Source organism: Pan paniscus, chromosome Y (assembly GCF_029289425.2).
Source record: "Pan paniscus chromosome Y, NHGRI_mPanPan1-v2.0_pri, whole genome shotgun sequence".
Taxonomy (NCBI): domain Eukaryota; kingdom Metazoa; phylum Chordata; class Mammalia; order Primates; family Hominidae; genus Pan; species Pan paniscus.
Genome location: NC_073273.2, coordinates 40,399,112 through 40,412,439, shown reverse-complemented (window position 1 = coordinate 40,412,439; position 13,328 = coordinate 40,399,112). Strand labels below are relative to the sequence as shown.

The window sequence follows — 13,328 nt, the reverse complement described above, 5'->3', positions numbered from 1 at the left end:
TCTTGTGAAATTCCTTCTCCTGGTTCATCCTGGCTCAAAAGCTCCCCTACTGAGAACCTTGTGACCCCCACTCCTGTACGCCAGAGAACAACCCACCTTTTTGTTCACCTACCCAAATCCTATAAAATGGTCCTACACCTATCTCCCTTTGCTGAATCTCTTTTTGGACTCAGCCCGCCTGCACCCAGGTGAAATAAGCAGCCATGTTGCTCACACAAAGCCTGTTTGGTGGTCTCTTCACATGGACATGCATGAAATTTGGTGCCCTGACTCTGATCGGGGGACCACCCTTGGGAGATCAATCCCCTGTCCTCCTGCTCTTTGCTCCATGAAAAAGGTCCACGTATGACCTCAGGTCCTCAGACCCACCACCCCAAGAAACATCTCACCCATTTCAAATCTGGTAAGCGGCCTCTTTTTACTGTCTTCTCCAAACTCCCTCACTATCCCTCAACCTCTTTCTCCTTTCAATCTTGGCACCACACTTCAATCTCTCCCTTCTCTTAATTTCTATTCCTTTCATTTTCTGGTAGAGAAAAACGAGACACGTTTTATCCGTGGAGCCAAAACTCCGGTGCCGGTCATGAACTAGGGAAGGCAGCCTTCCCTTGGTGTTTAATCATTGCAGAGACACCTCTCTGATTATTCACCCAGGTTTCAGAGGTGTCAGACCATGCAGAGATGCCTGCATTGGTCCTTCACCCTTAGCAGCAAGTCCTGCTTTTCTGGGGAAGGGGCAAGTACCCCAACCCCTTCTCTCCATGTCTCTACCCCTTCTTCGCCTTTCTGGGGGGCAAGAAATCCCCAAACCCTTCGCCTTTACCCTTAGTGGCAAGTCCCACTTTTCTAGAGGAGGGGCAAGTACCCCAACCTTGTATCTCTGTGCCCCAATCCCTTATTTCCGTGTCCCAACCTCTTATATCTCTGCACCCTGATCCCTTATTTCCATGACCTGACCTCATTTCTCTGTGATCCTACCCCTTTCCTGCTTTTATGGAGGATAAGAACCCCCGAACTGCTTCCCTCCATGTCTCTACTCTCCCTTTTCTTTAAACTTGCCTCCTTCATTATGGGCAACTTTCCATCCTCCATTCCTCCTTCTTCTCCCTTAGCCTGTGTTCTTAAGAACTTAAAACCTCTTCAACTCTCACCTGACCTAAAATCTAAGCATCTTATTTTCTTCTGCAATGCCGCTTGGCCCCAATACAAACTTGACAGTAGTTCCAAAAAGCCAGAAAATGGCACTTTCAATTTTTCCATCCTGCAAGATCTAAATAATTCTTGTCATAAAATAGGCAAATGGTCTGAGGTGCCTGACGTCCAGGCAGTCTTTTACACATCAGTCTCTTCCTAGTCTCTGTGCCCAATGCAACTCATCCAAAATCTTCCTCCTTTCTCTCCCACCTGTCCCCTCAGTCCCAACCCCAAGTGTTGCTGAGTCTTTCTAATCTTCCTTTTCTACAGACCCATCTGAATTCTCCCCTCCTCCCCAGGCTGCTCCTTGCCAGGCTGAGCTAGATCCCAGTTCTTCCTCAGCCTCTTCTCCTCCACCCTGTAATCCTTTTATCACCTCCCCTCCTCACACCCAGTCTGGTTTACAGTTTCATTCCCTGAGTAGCTCTCCCTCACCTGCCCAGAAATCTCCTCTTAACAAGGTGGCTGAAGCTAAAGGCATGGTCAAGGTTAATGCTCCTTTTTCTTTATCGGACTTTTCCCAAATCAGTGAGCATTTAGGATTGTTCATCAAATATGAATAACCCAGCCCAGTTCATGGCTCGTTTGGCTACAACCCTGAGACACTTTACAGCCCTAGACCCTAAAAGGTCAAAAGGTTGTCTTATTCTGAAAATATATTTTATTACCCAATCTGCTCCTGACATTAAATAAAACTCCAAAAATTAAGTTCCAGCCCTCAAACCCCACAATAGGATTTAGTTAACCTCACCTACAAGGTGTACAATAATATAAATAAGTTGCAATTCCTTGCCTCCACTGTGAGACAAACCCCAGCCACATCTCCAGCACACAAGAACTTCCAAATGCCTGAACTGCAGCAACCAGGCATTCCTCCAGAATCTCCTCCCCCAGGAGCTTGCTACAAGTGCCAGAAATCTGGCCACCATGCCAAGGAATGACTGCAGCCCAGGATTCCTCTTAAGCATGTCCCATCTCTGCAGGACTCCACTGGAAGTTGGACTGTCCAACTCACCTGGAAGCCACTCCCAGAGCCCCTGGAACTCTGGCTCAAGGCTCTCTGACTCCTTCCCAGTTCTTTTTGGCTTAGCGGCTGAAGACTGATGCTGCCTGATTGCCTCAGAAGCCCCCTAGACCATCACAGATGCCAAGCTTTGGGTAACTTTCACAGTGGAAGATAAGTCCGTCCCCTTCTTAATCAATACGGAGGCTACCCACTCCACATTACCTTATTTTCAAGGGCCTGTTTCCCTTGCCTCCATAACTGTTGTGAGTATTGACAGCCAGGCTTCTAAACCTCTTAAAACTCCCCAATTCTGGTACCAACTTAGACAATACTCTTTTAAGCACTCCTTTTAGTTATCCTCACCTGCCCAGTTCCCTTATTAGGCTGAGACACTTTAACTAAATTATCTGCTTCCCTGACTATTCCTGGATTACAGCTACATCTCATTGCTGCCCTTCTTCCCAATCCAAACCCCTTCCCTACTTTGCATCCTCCTCTTGTATTCCCCCACCATAACCCCCAAGTATAAGATACCTCTACTCCCTCCTTGGTGACTGATCATGCACCCCTTACCATCTCATTAAAACCTAATCACTCTTACCCCCACTCAATGCCAATATCCCATCCCACAGCATGCTTTGAAAGGATTAAAGCCTATTATCACTCACCTGCTATAGCATGGCCTTTTAAAGCCTATAAACTCTCCTTACTATTCCGCCATTTTACCTGTCCTAAAACCAGACAAGCCTTACAAGTTAGTTCAGGATCTATGCTTTATCAACCAAATTGTTTTGCCTATCCACCCCATGGTGCCAAACCCATATACTCTCCTAGCCTCAATACCTCCCTTCACAATCGGTTATTCTTTTCTGGATCTCAAACATGCTTTCTTTACTATTCCTTTGCACCCATCATCCCAGCCTCTCTTCTCTTTCACTTGGACTGACCGTGACACCCATCAGGCTCAGCAAATTACCTGGGCTTTACTGCCACAAAGCTTCACAGACAGCCCCCATTACTTCAGTCAAGCCTAAATTTCTTCCTTATCGGTTACCTATCTCAGCATAATTTTCATAAAAACACACGTGCTCTCCCTGCTGATCATGTCCGATTAATCTCCCAAACCTCAATCCCTTACAAAACAACAACTCCTTTCCTTCCTAGGCATGGTTAGTGCAGTCAGAATTCTTACACAAGAGCCAGGACTACATCGTGTAGCCTTTCTGTCCAAACAACTTGACCCTACTGTTTTAGCCTAGCCATCATGTCTCTGTGCAGTGACTGCTGCTGCCCTAATACTTTTAGAGGTCCTCAAAATCACAAACTATGCTCAACTTACTCTCTACATTTCTCATAACTTCCAAAATCTATTTTCTTCCTCATACCTGATGCATATACTTTCTGCACCCCAGCTTCTTCAGCTGTACTCACTCTTTGTTAAGTCCCACAATTACCATTGTTTCTGGCCCAGACTGCAATCCAGCCTCCCACATTATTCCTGATACCACACCTGATCCCATGACTGTATCTCTCTGATTCACCTGACGTTCACCCCATTTCCCCACATTTCCTTCTTCCCTGTTTCTTACCCTGATCACATTTGGTTTATTGATGGCAGTTCCACCAGGCCTAATTGTCACACACCAGCAAAGGCAGGCTATGCTACAGTACAAACCACTAGCCCATCTCTTAGAACCTCTCATTTCCTTTGCATCATGGAAATCTATCCTCAAGGAGATCACCTCTCAGTGTTCCATCTGCTATTCTACTCCTCTTCAGGGATTATTCAGGCCCCCTCCCTTTCCTACACATCAAGCTCAAAGATTTATTCCTGCCCAGGACTGGCTAATTGACTTTACTCATATGCCCCGAGTCAGATAACTAAAATACCTCTTAGTCTAAGTAGACACTTTCACTGGATAGGTAGAGTCCTTTCCTACAGGGTCTCAGAAGTCCACCATGGTCATTTCTTCCCTTCTGTCAGACATAATTCCTTGGTTTGGCCTTCCCACCTCTATACAGTCTTATAACAGACCAGCCTTTATTAGTCAAATCAGCCAAGCATGTTTTCAGGCTCTTGGTACTCAGTGAAACCTTTATATCCCTTAGAGTTGTCAGTCTTCAGGAAAGGTAGAATGGACTAATGGTCTTTTAAAAACACACCTCACCAAGCTCAGCCACCAACTTAAAAAAGACTGGACAGTACTTTTACCACTTTCCCTTCTCAGAATTCAGGCCTGTCCTTGGAATGCTACAAGGTACAGCCCATTTGAGCTCCTGTATAGACGGTCCTTTTTACTAAGCCCTAGTCTCATTCCAGACACAAGACCAACTTGGAATGTGCCCCCAAAAACTTGTCATCCCTACTATATTCTGTCTAGTCATACGCCTATTCACCATTCTCAACTATGCATACATGCCCTGCTCTTGTTTACACTGCCAGTTTACACTGTTTCTCCAAGCCATCACAGCTGATATCTCCCAGTGCTATCCCCAAACTAGCACTCTTAACTCTTGAAGTAAATAAATAATCTTTGCTGGCAGGACTATGCTGAATCTCCTTAGGCACTCTCTAATTAGATGTCCTGGATCCTCCCAATTCTTAGACCTTTAATATCTGTTTTTCTCCTTCTCTTATTCCATTTAGTTTTTCAATTCATACAAAACCATATCCAGGCCATCACCAATAATTCTAAATGACAAATGTTTCTTTTAACAGTCCCACAATATCACCCCTTACCACAAAATCTTCCTTCAGCTTACTCTCTCCCACTCTAGGTTCCCATGCCACCCCTAATCCTGCTCTAAGCAGCCCTGAGAAACATCACCCATTATCTCTCCATACCATCCCCCCAAAATTTCAGCATCCCAACACTTTACCACTATTTCATTTTATTTTTCTTATTCATATAAGAAGACAGGAATGTCAGGCCTCTGAGGCCAAACTAAGCTATCACATCCCCTGTGACCTGCATGTACACATCCAGATGGCCGGTTCCTGCCTTAACTGATGGCATTCCACCACAAAAGAAGTGAACATGGCCTGTTCCTGCCTTAACAGATGGCATTATCTTGTGAAGTTACTTCTCCTGGCTCTTCCTGGCTCAAAAGCTCCCCTACTGAGCACTTGTGACCCCCATTCCTGCCCCCCAGAGAACAACCCCCCTTCTCCTTTACCTACCCAAATCCTATGAAATGGCCCCACCCCTATCTCCCTTTGCTGACTCTCTTTTTGGATTCAGCTCTCCTGCACCCAGGTGAAATAAACAGCCATGTTGCTCACACAAAGCCTGTTTGGTGGTCTCTACACAGGAATGTGCATGAAAGCCCCCACCCCTACCTCCCTTCACTGACTCTCTTTTCAGACTCAGCCCACCTGCACCCAAGTGATTAAAAAGCTTTATTGCTCACACAAATCCTGTTTGGTGATATCTTCACATGGATTCATATGGCACTAACCCTAAAGCTTTTCATTCTTTCCATTGCTTTTTCTACTGATATTAAATTTGCATTTCTGCTCCTCTTGCACTCTAGAGAGGTAGCCCCCCTCCCACTGCCTTAACTAGTTGGCTCTTAAGAGATCATAAGATAGGTATTAACTTTGCCTGAGTAATTTCCCAACTCCTGGAATGGGATGGGAGGCATATAATCTCATGACAAGTTCAGTCACTTCTGTGCCATAAATCAACCAGAGCCCCACCAGGGCACTCATCCATCCATAAGCCTCCTTTTCTAGGGAGCATTCAGCCTTGACATGGTGGTCAGTGCCACTGGACATGGCCAAAGATCTACCCTGAAAATTGGGGAGGATGTTTATTGAAGACCTTTAATGTGTTAGAGTGTCAAGTGCTTCCCAGGCTTTGGACAGTTTGCTTTGTGTTGATGCCTGCAGAGTCTGCTGCTCTTCTTTCTTTTTTCTTTTTTTTCAATTTTGTTTTGGTAAGAACACTTAACGTGAGATGTTCTCTCTTGTTACATTTTTAAATACACCCGTATTTTTAACTCTATGCAATAATATTATACAATAGATGCCTAGAATATATTTATCCTGAGTAACTGAAAATTTATACCTATTGATAAGTAATTTCCCATTTTCTTCTTGCCCATTCTCAATGCCTGGTGACCACCATTCTACCCTAAAATTTTCTATGTTTGACTGTTTAGCTACTTCATATAAGAGGAATCATTAAGTATTTGTCCTTCTGTGACTGACTTATTTTGCTCAACATCATGTTTTTGTTTTTTGTTTCATTGAGATGAAGTCTTGCCCTGTCACCCAGGATGGACTGTAGTGGCACAATCTCAGCTTATTGCAACCTCCACCTCCTGGGTTCAAGGGATTCTCCTACCTCAGCCTACCAAGTAACTTTGTTTACACGCATGCACCACCATGCCTGGCTAATTTTTTGTATTTTTACTAGTGTTACCTGGGGGTCCTTGCTCCCAGAGCTCCCAAGATGGTAGGGGGCCGCTTCCAAGATGGCCACAAGCCTCTTCTTATCTGACCTGGGATTCTTGACCTCGCAGATTCCAAGGAATGGAATCTTGGGCCATGCAGTGAATGTTACAGCTCTGTTAGAAGCCGTGGGTCATGGAAGAGAACCGCGGAACCCAGCGACAAGTGTTCAGCTGGATTAGGATGAACCAGGGCACTTAGCCATGTAGGAACAACGGCAAGCCTTTAGCCAATCTGGAGTGGCAATGGGTGCCTCACTGGATCAGGAACACAGTGGATACCCTGCTGGATCTGTAGGGGCGGAATTCAGCAGCAGGTCTGCGATGGTGGCAAACAGCAGTGGTGAACAGCAAGCGAAAGCTCAGGTAAAGCAGTAACAAACACGAACCAGAACAGTGTGCAGTTGCAAGATTTAATAGAGTGGAAACAGAGCTCCCATACAAAAGGAGGGGATCCAAAGAGGGTAGCCATTGCCAGCTGGAATGCCTGGGTTTATATCCAGACTATTGTCCCTCCTGCTGTGCTTTCAGGTGATAGATGATTGGCTATTTCTTTACCTCTGTTTTTGCCTAATTAGCATTTTAGTGAGCTCTCTTTACTATCTAATTGGTCGGGTATGAGCTAAGTTGCAAGCCCCATGTTTAAAAGTGGATGTGGTCACCTTCCCAGCTAGGCTTAGGGACTCTTAGCCTAGGAAATCCAGCTAGTCTTGTATCTCAGTAGAGATGGGGTTTCACCATGTTGGCCAGGCTGGTCTCCAACTCTTGGCCGCAAGTGATCCACCTGCCATGGCCTCTCAAATGCTGGGATTGCAGGCATGAACCAGTGTACCCAGCCTCAACATAATGTTTTAAGTTTCATATGTGCTATTGCATATTGCAAGATTTCTTCATTTTGTAAGGTTAATAATATTGTAAGAATAATACTGTAACAATAATGTTACATTGTATGTTGGGATGGCTAATTTCATACATCAACTTGACTGAGCTAAGGAATGCCCAGGTAGCTAGTAAAGCATTATTACTGAGTGTGTCTGTGAGGGTGTTTGTGGAAGAGATTAGCATTTGATTATTTCCTATTTTAATGTATTTGGGAGTACAAGTGTTATTGTATTACAGGAATATATTGTGTAGTGAAGTCTGGACTTTTAGTATACCCATTATCCCCATCATCCAAATAATATACATTGTACCCAATAGGTAGTATTTCCTCCTTCACCCCTTCCCACCCTCCCATCTTAAATAGTCTTCAATGTGTATTATTTCACTCTGTCTGTCCATGTGTACTCATTGTATGTATCTCACTTATAAGTGAGAACATGAGGTTTATATTTTTGTTTCTGAATCATTTCACTAGGGAACATTCTCTTTGCTGCAGTCAAGTTCTTGTTATGTAACTTTGTTGTTTACATGTCTTTTGTAGCAACATGGATGAACTGTCCTCCAGTTTCACCCACGTTGCTGCAAAAGACCTGAGTTTGTTTTTTTTATGGCTGAGTAGTATTTCATAGTGTGTGTGTGTATGCATGTGTGTACACACAATGTGTGATACATATATATATACACACACACACAGACACACACAATGTGCTGTGTGTGTGTGTGTGTATGTATATGTATATGTATGTGTGTATATATATATATATATATATATATATATATATATATATATATATATATATCCCATTGTTTTTATCCAGTCATCATTGATGGACATTCTCCTTAGATCCAGGTAGATTCCGAGAAAATGCATCAGACTATAGATGTATAAACATCACAGGGTTTTAGACATGGTAGGAGCCTTTTTATTTTACAGCTATAGAAACAGAGAGCTGCAAAGACTGGATAACATGTCCAAATATTGACAGCTAGTTAGCAGCAGCACCAGGAAGGCAGCCTGTAGTAGTGGCTGACACCTGTAATCCCAGCTACACTGGAGGCCAAGGTGGGAAGATTCCATGAGTCCAAGAGTTTTCAGTAAACCTGGACTACACAGTGAGAACTCATCTCTACAAATATATATATATATATTTTAAATTAGCTAGGTGTGGTGGTGCATGCCTGTAGTCTCAGCAACTCAAGAGGGTAAGGCAGGAGGATTGCTTGAGCCCAGGATTTTAAGGCTGCAGTGAGCTGTGCTTGCACCATTGTACCCCAATCTGGGTGCTAGAGTAAGACTTTATCTCTAAAAGAAAATAGTTTTATTTAAAAAATTAAAAAATAAGAAGGAATTAACAGAATTTTCACACATGCAACACTTAATGTGTCCCAAACACTTCTAAAGACTTCAAATGTAAACAAACAGGTCAGGCAAGACTTACTTTTTTAAACATAATTTTTAGATTAATATGTTGTTAATACTCAACATATATTATGATAAACTTAATTGTGCTAGGTATAATTGATTCTATTGAGAAATACAAAGACCAATGCACCAGGTAGTGCAGCACAGTAAATAGAAACAGATTCGCTAAATCGGTAAATCTTGAACATTTATTTCAGAAAAATCACACGTGATTGTCCAGGCCTGGTGGCTCAGGCCTGTAATCTCAGCACTTTGATAGGCTGAGGCAGGTGGATCATGAGGTCAGCAGACCAAGACCATCCTGGCTAACACAAACCCTGTCTCTACTAAACATACAAAAAAAAAAAAAAAAATTAGCCAGGAATGGTGGCGGGTGCCTGTAGTCCCAGCTACTCAGGAGGCCGAGGCAGGAGAATGGCATGAACCCAGGAGGTGGAGCTTGCAGTGAACCTAGATCGTGCCATTGCACTCCAGCCTGGGCAACAGAGCGAGACTCCGTCTCAAAAAAAAAAAAAGAAAGAAAAATCACACACGTAATTTAAATATGTATTTAAATCTATAAAAAATATCTGTTTAGATACGATTTCAGAATGGGTTTTTGCTGTCCTCACGTCAGACTATTTTTCTTTATCTAATTAAAACAGGATATTTATTAGACAATAACATTTTCTGAACCAAACTTCACCACTGTGCATACCAGGGAGTGAACAAAGCTGCTTTTCTTCTAAAAAATATTGTTTGTCATGCAAGTTTTTCTCTGTTTTTAAAAACCTTTCTTCCCAATCTAGCAAATATAGCAGGAACATTTTCTTTGATGTGGTTAAGTTTCTGTTATATAAGCACATTGTTAATCTTCTTTTAATGAACAAATTTAATATAATTACATGTGTAGTTATAAAAATGTTATTTTGTCTCTCTCCTTCCTAATGATTTCTTCTATGAACAGCGCTTTCTCTATAAAAAAAAGTTTTTAATGATCTTTTGCCAAATAAATTTGTTCAGAAAAATGATTTTTAAAGGGAGAATTGTGCAGTTTTTCAGAAGTTAATGCACCATGTTCTTAATATTTTGGAGTGGAGCACTTTCATTTAATTTAAATGCTATTTATTTATTTATTTTACATTTTTATTACACTTTAAGTTATAGGGTACATGTGCACAACGTGCAGTTAAGTTACATATGTATACATGTGTCATGTTGGTGTGCTGCACCCATCAACTTGTCATTTAACATTACGTATATCTCCTAATGCTATCACTCCTCCCTCCCCCAATCCTACAACAGGCCCGGTGTGTGATGTTTCCCTTCCTGTGTCAATGTGTTCTCATTGTTAATTCCCATCTAGGAGTGAGAACATGTGGTGTTTGGTTTTTTTGTCCTTGCGATAGTTTGCTGAGAATGATGGTTTCCAGCTTCATCCATGTCCCTACAAAGGACACGAACTCACATTTTTTATGACTGCATAGTATTCCATAGTGTATACGTGCCACATTTTCTTAATCCACTCTATCATTGTTGGACATTTGAGTTGGTTCCAAGTCTTTGCTATTGTGAATAGTGCCACAAAAAATACACATGTGCATGTGTCTTTATAGCAGCATGATTTATAATCATTTGGGTATATACCCAGTAATGGGATTGCTGGGTCAAATGGTGTTTCTAGTTCAAGATCTCTGAGGAATCACCACACTGACTTCCACCATGGTTGAACTAGTTTACAGTCCCAACAGCAGTGTAAAAGTGTTCCTATTTCTTCACATCCTCTCCAGGACCTGTTGTATCTTGAGTTTTTAATGATGACCATTCTAACTGTATGAGATAGTATCTCATTGTGGTTTGGATTTGCATTTTTCTGATGGCCAGTTATGATGAGCATTTTTTCATGTGTCTTTTGGCTGCATAAATGTCTTCTTTTGAGAAGTGTCTGTTCATATCCTTCACCCACTTTTGATGGGGATGTTTGTTTTATTCTTGCAGATTTGTTTGAGTTCATTGTAAATTCTGGATATTAGCCCTTTGTCAGATGAGCAGATTGGAAAAATTTTCTCCCATTCTGTAGGCTGCCTGTTCACTCTGATGGTAGTTTCTTTTGCTGTACAGAAGCTCTTTAGTTTAATTAGATCCCATTTGTCAATTTTGGCTTTTGTTGCCATTGCTTTTGATGTTTTAGACATGAAGTCCTTGCCAATGCCTATGTCCTGAATGGTATTGCCTAGGTTTTCTTCTAGGGTTTTTATGGTTTTAGGTCTAACATTTAAGTCTTTAATCCATCTTGAATTAATTTTTGTGTAAGGTGTAAGGAAAGGATCCAGATTCCGCTTTCTACATATGGCTAGCCAGTTTTCCCAGAACCATTTATTAAATAGGGAATCCTTTCCCCATTTCTTGTTTTTGTCAGGTTTGTCAAAGATCAGATGGTTGTAGATATGTGGCATTATTTCTTAGGGCTCTGTTCTGTTCCATTTGTCTATACCTCTGTTTTGGTACCAGTACCATGCTGTTTTGGTTACTGTAGCCTTGTAGTATAGTTTGAAGTCAGGTAGCGTGATGCCTCCAGATTTGTTCTTTTGGCTTAGGGTTGACTTGTCAATGTGGGCTATTTTTGGTTCCATATGAACTTTAAAGTAGTTTTTCCAATTCTGTGAAGAAAGTCATTGATAGCTTGATGGTGATGGCATTGAATCTATAAATTACCTTGGGCACTATGGCCATTTTCATGATATTGATTCTTCCTACCCATGAGCATGTAATCTTCTTCCATTTGTTTGTGTCCTCTTTTATTTCATTGAGCAGTGGTTTGTAGTTCTCCTTGAAGAGGTCCTTCACATCCCTTTTAAGTTGGATTCCTATCCCTGATGAACATCAATGCAAAAATCCTCAATAAAATACTAGCAAACCAAATCCAGCAGCACATCAAGAAGCTTCTCCACCATGATCAAGAGGGATCCATCCCTGGAGCGCAAGGCTGGTTCAACATACACAAATCAATAAATGTAATCCAGCATATAACCAGAACCAATGGCAAAAACCATAGTTTATCTCAATAGATGCAGAAAAGGCCTTTGAAAAAATTCAACAACCCTTGATGCTAAAAACTCTCAATAAATTAGGTATTGATGGGACATATCTCAAAATAATAAGAGCTATCTATGACAAACCCACAGCCAATATCATAGTGAGTGGGCAAAAACTGGAAGCATTCCCTCTGAAAACTGGCACAAGACAGAGATGCCGTCTCTCACCACTCCTATTCAACATAGTGTTGGAAGTTCTGGCCAGTGCAATTAGGCAGGAGAAGGAAATAAAGGGTATTCAATTAGGAAAAGAGGAAGTCAAATTGTCCTGTTTGCAGACGACATGATTGTATATCTAGAAAACCCCATCGTCTCAGCCCCAAATCTCCTTAAGCTGATAGGCAACTTCAGCAAAGTCTCAGGATACAAAATCAATGTGCAAAAATCACTAGCATTCTTATACATCAATAACAGACAGAGAGCCAAATCAAGAGTGTACTCTAATTTTAAGTACTTTTTTGCCAATGACTCTGTTTCAGTTTTTGAAACCTCTTTATAAACACCTTGTTCTAAGCCAGGCTTGTAGGAAAGATAAAGTAAAGTCCAGTTACTTCTGCTGGTAATAATTTATATACAGTGGGATTATAAGTGGCTCTCTTGTTTTTTTTTTTTTTGTTTTTTTTTTTGTTTTGTTTTTTTTTTTTGAGATGGAATCTCACTAACTCTGAGCACAAGCTGGAGTGTAGTGGCACAATCTTGGCTGACTGCAACTTTTACCTCCCAGGCTCAAACAATTCTTTTGCCTCAGCCTCCTGAGTAGCTGGAATTATAGGCACACAGCACCAAGCCTGGCTGATTTTTGTATTTTTAGTACAGATGGGATTTCACCATGTTTGCCATGCTAATCTCACAAACTCCTGACCTCAAGTGATGCACCTGCCTCTGCCTCCCAAAATGCTGATATTCCAGGCATAAGCTACTGGCCTTAAGTGGCTTTTAACAAACTTAAATTTTCACACATTCTTAATTGGGCTAGATGGTACTTCTCATCCTAGTCCTGATAATATCTACCCCAGGCACATTTTGGAGTTATAATTAATGATATGCTGTCACACTGAGCTAACCGAAATCATTTTGTGATTCAGAGATTAATATTGACATTAAAAATTATTAATAGGGTTTTATCCTATTGGGTCCAATTTCAATAAAAAGGTCTTCATCTGAACTAACCATTTCATCACAAAGCACAAAAAATAGAAATAAACCTCCAAGGAGCGTGCGCATGTTCACACACACACACACACACACACACACACAATGGATCTCTATTTATTTACCTACTTACTTTTAAGAT

General features: G+C 41.6%; 1 pseudogene; it reads left to right on the top strand.

Annotated features, from left to right (window-relative positions):
• Positions 1-6,901: 6,901 nt before the first annotated feature.
• Positions 6,902-13,328, top strand: part of LOC129395500 (steryl-sulfatase-like) — a 47,348-nt pseudogene continuing 40,921 nt past the window's right edge.